The sequence below is a fragment of the Propithecus coquereli genome, unplaced genomic scaffold (genome assembly GCF_000956105.1).
Source record: "Propithecus coquereli isolate 6110/MARCELLA unplaced genomic scaffold, Pcoq_1.0 Scaffold58, whole genome shotgun sequence".
NCBI classification, from domain to species: domain Eukaryota; kingdom Metazoa; phylum Chordata; class Mammalia; order Primates; family Indriidae; genus Propithecus; species Propithecus coquereli.
This window is the reverse complement of record NW_012151729.1, coordinates 288856-296949: the sequence shown is the minus strand read 5'-3', so window position 1 is coordinate 296949 and position 8094 is coordinate 288856.

Sequence of the window (8094 nt, the reverse complement as noted above, 5' to 3'; positions counted from 1 at the left end):
AGTGAACTTTTCCAGTGGTCAGGACTTCATTTAAAAAAGCATGTTTCATTGTTTGTATGTCTACATGTTTATATTTGTGACAGATGTAAATTTCTATCCTATCGCATACAGCTCAGTTGTAACATCATGGAGGAAGAAATCTAAAAACCCTTACCTACCTCTAAATCAGAGAGGTTACTAAGAAAAAGCACCCAATAGTCATGAGTGACCAAACAGCACAGGCTAGTTTGCAAGAGCACTCTTTGGAATATTTCTGTGTTTGAACAGTGGCTGGGTGAGCACTATTCAGGATGTTTTGGGGCTGAATTCAAGAACAAATTAGGGAACAGATTGTAATCCAGTGGTTCCTGAGCCTATATGGGCTGGAATTATCTAAAGAGGTTTTAAAAACACAGATGGCAGTCTGACCCCCAAATTACTGAATCAGAATCTCTAAAGATACATACTTGGGTATCTGTATTTTTCATAGTTCTTTAGGTGGTTCTTACAAAGTCAGACTGACACTAATTCATGAACCAGCTGGCCTTTGGAAACTAGAGAACAAAATGATCCTTCAAGTTTCTTCTGTGATTTTATGTCTGTTCGATTCCTGGTTAAAAAACTCTTTAAAAAAATCATTTGAAATGACCACAGTAGAGGACAGCTAGAGACAAGAAAGAGAATTAAATGATGGATTATGGAGAGAGAAAGCAGGTATTGGGGGATGGGAAGAAGCTAAAATAATTCTAATTAAGGATCTCCTTATAATTTGGGATAATGACAAGGACCACGAGACAAATGCCTTCCTTTCCCTGAAACTGAGAAATCAATCATAAGCTAACAGCTTACCTTTGCCAACTCTCAGTTAAATCCCTGCCTAGAGTTTGTCTTGATCAAATGAATTCTAGTTATTCCTCCTAACTCTTGTTGGCAGAACACAGGACATTTACCATCTGTTCAGCTTTGCATTGGCAATAGGTAAATACTGCTGATTTCCCCAAGGCAATGAGCAGAAAGGGGTAACTAATCACAATAGAGATGCGGGTGGGCCTCCACAGTCTGGCTGGGTGATGCCACTAGAAAGAATTTCTGCAGCTAGAGGGGCTTCCTTATCTAGCTGGAGGCTAGAATCTGATTTCTAGGCACCATTAACAGTGCAATTCTCTGATGGTGGAAATTCAGAAATCTCTCTTACATTTGTTTTCAGCCTTTATCCTTTCTTCAAGTGTTTGGATCCACTTTAAACCTAAAGGTTAGCCGAGAGGTTACTTTTTGTCAAGTCCTCTACAGCTGTGACTGAGACCCAAGGTTCTCTGCTCATAGGAAGCTTACAGTCTAGCATGGAAAGCAAATGAACAGGCTATCGACAATGTTCTAAGTGTTATGAGAGGGTTAACAGGTGCTCTGTAGGCATCTAGGAAGGGCTGCTTAGTGGGTCTGGGATGGGTGTTATCGAGAAAGACTTCTGCCAATAGTTTAGACAGAGACTTGTATGAGTTAGCTAGTAGAAAGAAGTGACATTATCTGAGAAATCCCCCAAATAAACAACAACGTCAATGTGCCTGAAACACAGAGGCAAAGGTTGATAGAGGCAACAGTTGAAGCTAAAACGACAGAGTTTGGGTAACGAAGATCTTCTCAGGCCATGCTAAGAGTTGGCATTTTATTCCAATGGCAGTCGGAAGACCCTGAAGAGTTGTAAGTCTGGGAATAATAAGATGAGACCCACCATCTGGCCACAGTTTCCTACCCTAAAGGGATTCATTCATTATTCATTTGGCAAAGATTAACAGCACATCTTACATTTGACAGCACTGCTATAGGAAGAGAAGTATAGTGATGAACAAACAGAAAAGGCCTGTGTTCTCATGAAGCAGGACACACAAACACACACACAGAAGGTAATTTCTGATAGTGATAGATACTATAAGGAGAATAAAATGACTGACTGAGGCAGAGCAGGCCAAACTGTTTTTGGCAGTAGTCAGAAAAGGCCTCTCTGAGGAAGAGATATTTGAGATAAAACATTCACATGAATATCTAGGTAAAGGGTGTTCCAGGCAAAGGGGAACAGCAAAGCAAAGGCCTTGAATTTAAAAGAATCCTGGTGTGTTAAAGGAAAAGAAGCCCTATTAGTGTAACTTCAGGGTAATGAGCAAGAGTAACTGTGCATGGTTGGACTGGAGAAGTATTGTAACATCCAGCACTTACTTCGTGTTGGTTCTGGCAATACGGCATTAAACCTGAGAGAACATTTTCTCTTCACATACTCCTTCCTACTCTGCTGCTTTGCTGAGATGTTTCCTAAGGCATGAATTCTCTCCTTATTTCTGTATTATTTATTTTTCCTCAGGACCCTGGTTCTTTCTGATGTCCTCCAGCAATAGGGTGACCAACTTGTCCTGGTTTTTCTAGGACTTGCCCAGTTTTAACATCAAAAATCCCACATTCCAGGAACCCTCTCAGTCTCAAAGAGAGTTGGTCACCCTGTCAAGGGAGCCTCCTCTGATTACCCCAGGCCTGGAATAGCACAGATACTCAAAGACGATTTCCTATAACAATGTTTCTCAAGGGATGGGTTTGGAGAGGCAGGCAGGAGCCAGATCACAAGGAACTTGTGGATCACGGCAAAGCATTTGGACTATACTCAAAGGATGGGAGGGGAGAGGTCAGGCTTAAAACACCAGTGATGCTGTATTATTAAATACTTATCTACTGCTACGTGACAAATTCCCCCAAAATTTAGTGCTTAAAACCATCATAATCACTTATTTTATCTCACCGTTTTTGTGGGTTAGGAATTCAGGTGTGTCTTAGGCATCCAGGTGTGAGGTTGCTCAGTTCTGGCTTGAGTACCTTATAAGGCTGCAGTCAGATGTCTGCCAAAGCTGCAGTCATCTGAAGTCTTCACTGTGCTGGTGGATCTGCTTCCAAAGCGGCTCACTCACATAACTGTCAGATTGGTGCTAGCTGCTGCAAAACCTCAGTTCCTATCCATCTGGACTTCTTCACAGAGCTACGTGGATATCCTCCCAACATGGTAGTTGGTTTTCTCCAGAATGAGTGATCAAAGAGGTAAAGACAGAAGCTTGATGCCTTTTATCACTAGGCTCAGAAATCCCATAGTGTCCCACACTGTCAATAGTATTCTTTTGGTTACAGCCTTGCTTCACTTGTGATGAGACTGGAGGCTGGCTACAACGGAGGTCCCTTAAAAATCTAGCCTACTAATTCACTAAAGAATGTCCTTGGTTAGGGAGGTAAATAAATGATATTATATTTCACAAGTCAGTTTCTACTAATGTAACCACAGCTTTGGAAGGCATCTCCATGAATTGTGACCCACTGATTCCATGTTGTCACAGGTGCTTGACAGTATCGCGATGTTAAAATTATGCTATTAAATTAATATTGTCTTCAAGAGTCATCAGACTTCCACTCATTGCACTAGACAACTGTATAACGCTAACCCACTCACTCATTCCATAAATACTCACTGGCCACCAAATGTACAGGAAGACATAACCAAGAAGGAAACGTCACACTTACCGAGATTTGGGGCTTTGTTGCTACTTACCTTGGAATATGTGGTGATAAATTTTGCCCAACTCTTTATCAAAGACAGGGAAAGCTTAGAGTCAGAAGATGAGTTATGGCCCCTACCTGAAATAATTCGAAGATAAGAGAGCTATCTCCTAACACCTAAAAAGTAAAAAGCCCTTGAGGCAGGAGTGCTCAAAACATTAGGAGGACAGAGTACCTGAAGTGGAGTGAATAGGAAAGTAGAGGTCAGAGAGATAGCCAGGGGCCAGATTTGCAGGGCCTGTGATAAAGATTAGAACTTTGGATGGATTCTAGTGTGATGGAAGACACTGGAGAATTTCAAGCATGGGGAAAACATAATCTGACTTCTTTTAAAAGCATCACTTTGCCTGTTATTGCTGCTCTATAATCAGTCAGAGGGATCTCTGTCTGTAATGCTATCTTAGCTATTCACATCTCCCTCTCCACTTCAACCAGGTCTCCATTCGAATGCCACCTCAGCAAATAGTACCTACCTAACCACTCTGTCCAAAATAGCATCCCATCCCCCTCACTCTCAATTCCCTTACGCTGCATTATTTTTCTTAACAGTTTGTTAACTGATGCAAAGTTAGTTGCTTTTATCACAATAATCGCAATGGTAACGATTATAATATATATTTTTGACATCTAGCACTAAATACAAAGCCTCACATACAGTAGGTAATAAATAGCTAATAAATAAAGGCAGGTAAAATTTGTTCTTGAGGCTAAGACCAGTAAAAAAGTTGCCGTGATATATAAGCACTTGTTTGTAGTGATACCCTTAAAAAAAGGTGAGCAAACTCTCTCCCAGTTTAATGGAGTCTTAGCAAAAGACAGAGCAGCACTTTGAGAGATTCGTTGGAAGTGTAAGTTCACATCTGAAGGAAGCCTCATCCCAGGTTAAGAAAGAACATAACTAAAAAGGTGAATAGTCATCACCTCACCTGTGTGGGATGGATGCTTAATGACAGATGGAAGAAAAACCTTCTGCTTTCTTCACCTGTATTATTACTGTGCCTCTTCCTCACCAAGAATCTAACCAAGCCCTGTGAGATCCGTCAAAGATGCCCTGGTGGCTTAGAGCCTTCACTCTGCCAGCTTCTTGGACAGTGGGACAAGATCCAGAGACCTTCAGCGATAAGCACCAAACGTCCATTTTCTCTCCCAGTCAGAAGCACCACAGGCATAAAAATACATCTGCTGCCACCCCAGTGTTGCAGAGTAAAAGCTGTTTCACCTCTCTTCACCAGCCATCCCGAACTGGTTACAGCCCTGGATTAATTAAATTGGAGGCCTCACTCTCTTTAAGCCCTTCAGGTACCACCTGTAATTACTCTGCTATTTAGCAATGTCAGGTCTTTGTCTTTAGAATATTCAAAGTGTATTCAGTCCCTGAGGATGGGGGAAATCGTGTTATAATAGAACTATACACAACTCCATTTGGAGAAAGACAGACATCTTGTGTGGCACTAAAACACACAGTAAAGGATTCCTTCCTTTACTAAAGGAAGTAAATGCTTTACTAAAGCATTCCTTCATGCTAGTGAGGCAATGCACAAAACAACGGTATTAATCTTCCACTCTGTGTTAAGCATAATGATAGGCAGTCTGTGGGCAATAAAAAGAAATGAGACATGGCCTCTACCTTCAGGAATCTTATTTTCCATTAGGGTAAACAAAATATATTCAGAAACTAATGAGAAAGCAGGTGCTTTTGACCAAGAAAAAAAAAAAAAAATACAAATCCATAGCAAGACATTTAAAAAGTGAAGAATACAGGCATTGGGTCCAGGCACACCAGGGTTTGAATCTTGGTTCTGCTATTCCTCCTCAGCAGTGTGGCTTTGGGGAGTTACTTCTCCTACATGATTCTCAGTTTCCCCATCTGCTAATAGCAGGGCCCACTTCAGAGAGATGTTATGAGGACTCAATAAGAAAACATTTACAAAATGCTTTAGTGCCGTGGCTGGCACGGAATATCCACTGAATGCATCCATTCCCTCAGCAAATATTTAACGTGAACTCTGTTAGATGCTGGGAACAACACTGACGCAGTTCCCATTTTCATGCTGCTTACATTTTAGTAGAAGAATCAGATGACTGGATGATGATAACCCCTAACATCACTTGGGGCATTACTATGTGCCAGGTACAGCAACAAAGTAAGCAGGTAAGCTCAATGTTTTCCAATCGATAAGACTTGTGAAGAAAATTAAAAGAGGTACACACTGCCTGTTATTTGGGCTGGGGTCTGAATGGCCGGAAGAAGTCTGGCATTCAAAGAGCTGAACAACAATATTCCAAGCAGAAATGCTGGAACTCAATAAATGCTGGACATTACTTTTAATATTGAAACCAGGTTCCCAGTTTTATGGAACAGGCTATACAATCTGGAGGAGTTTGAGAAAGTGATATGACAGTGTGGGCTGGTGAGGACAGGATGCTCTGAGTAGAGGCAGGGTCTTGTGCCGGATGTTGAGGGTGAGTAGCAACTAGCAAAGAAGATCAAATAATAACATGCGCTACACATTTACACAGTGTTCTAGACAAATGATCAGAAGAACTTAATGTCACTCTCATTCATTTACATGCTGTCTATAATTGCTTTTGTACTACAACAGCAAACTGAATAGTTGAGGCAGAGACCTTCTAGCCCACAACAGCTAAAATATCCACTATATAACCTTTTACAGAAAACATTTTACAAGCCCTGCTTTAGAGATTACAAAGCACATCTAAGTAAATGCTACTGTTGGGGCACTCAAGCTTGTTTGGGTTGGGCTCTACTGGAAAGCCCACTCACAGCACAGAAGTCTAAACATCCACATTGGTCTATCCCCAGAGCCGAAAGTGTAGTGCAAGGCACCTGCTTGGTTCCCACCCAACGTTGGTTACATGTGAATGAATGAATCTGATGTCTCAGCAGAGTTTTTCACATAAAATAATTAATAAGATCTTCCTCACTTTACTGACAAAGATGTAAAATAGGCAAAGCAACAGCTAAGACTAGAAACAGGTTTCTCGTGACTCCTAGTTTGATGTTCTTTTCCGTTAAGATGCTACAGGCATACTCAAATCTGGAGTGCCCACCTGCCAGCCCACGTCAAACCTCGTATAGGAAGGTGCCCTCTCTTCCCTTGCCATCAGCAAAGCCTCAGCCAAGCCTCAGGTCTTCAATCACTGATACCTGGTCCTAATTAATCAACATATGGCACTCCTTCTGCTGGACCTCTGCTCTAACTCATCCATAATTCTATTCAGTCCTGAGAGAGCACATGGAAGTTCATGGGTACTTGTTAATGAGCATTCCTACCCGGCAATCACTAACAGCTCCCTGAATGTCCTCTAAAAACTTCCCAAATGTATGTCTCTTCCACCCAGTTCATCATATGAGGAAGGGAAAAATCCTACCATTCAAGAGTTAATTGCTTCTTTAGTGCATATCATGGACTTAAGCATGGGAAAAATATTCTCGAATCCTGCACATGTTAAAGACATAATGATGATATGTAACCAAAAACAACAAACTAAGGAGCAGGAGTCAGAGTTAGCCTGGGGATGTGGTGGAATAGGTAGTGAAGACTTTGGACTCTGAAGATGCCGATATTTAAGTTCAGGTCCCAGCTCTGCCACTCATCAGCTATATGACCTTGGTTAAGTCACTTGACCTTTATGAGACACTGTTTCTTCATCTGTGAAATGGGGATGATGCTATTACACATTTCACAGGGTTCTCTCATGAGAACTAAACAAACTAGAACAATTTGTGGAAAGCATTCATGAAGGTCCATGTTAACAGAAAACATTGGTAAGTAAAAGAAGAAAATGATGATGTTGAAGAGAGTGGTGTGGTGGTAGCTCTGGCTCTCCATTATCAACCAGATGACTCTACAAGGCATCGAACACCTCCAAACCTTTCATTTGTAGAATATTCTTCACCTTTGAGAACAATGCTACCAAGCTTACAGAGCTTCTGTGAAGACTAAATGACCTAGGAAAGATAAAGTACTTAGCAAAGATCGTTGCCTTTATTAATCAGTCATTAAATGTCACCGAACTAAATCAAGTAAGACATATTAATACCTACTTGGCCAATCTCACACAACTTTTTGGAAAATTAAAAAGATTATGAATATAAATCCTATTTTGATACACTAAACAGCTATTTTGGTACATCTATTACAGGTTGTGAGAATTACTACTCAGCCGAGGAAGGCTGTCTTGTGTCTGTTTCCTTGGCCTGTGATTTGCAGGTCATTCATAAGAGCTGAATGTTTTAGCGGCCAGGTGCCATGTGAAGCTAGGGAATAATTAACCTGTGATCCATGAGTTTTAATTATTGTTCTCGAGTCTCACCTATTACTTGCAAGTGACTCTTAAAAAGCCATATGGCTCAACAAAAGCATTTGAGACTAAAACATATTTGCAGGGTGACTCTTCTGTGTTATTCTGCTCCCCTGATTAGGTTCATGGAAAGAGAAGAGGCTTGCTGAGCTGAGCTTGGCAAGTTTCCACACTGAATATTTAAACTTTAGAGTTTAAATATAC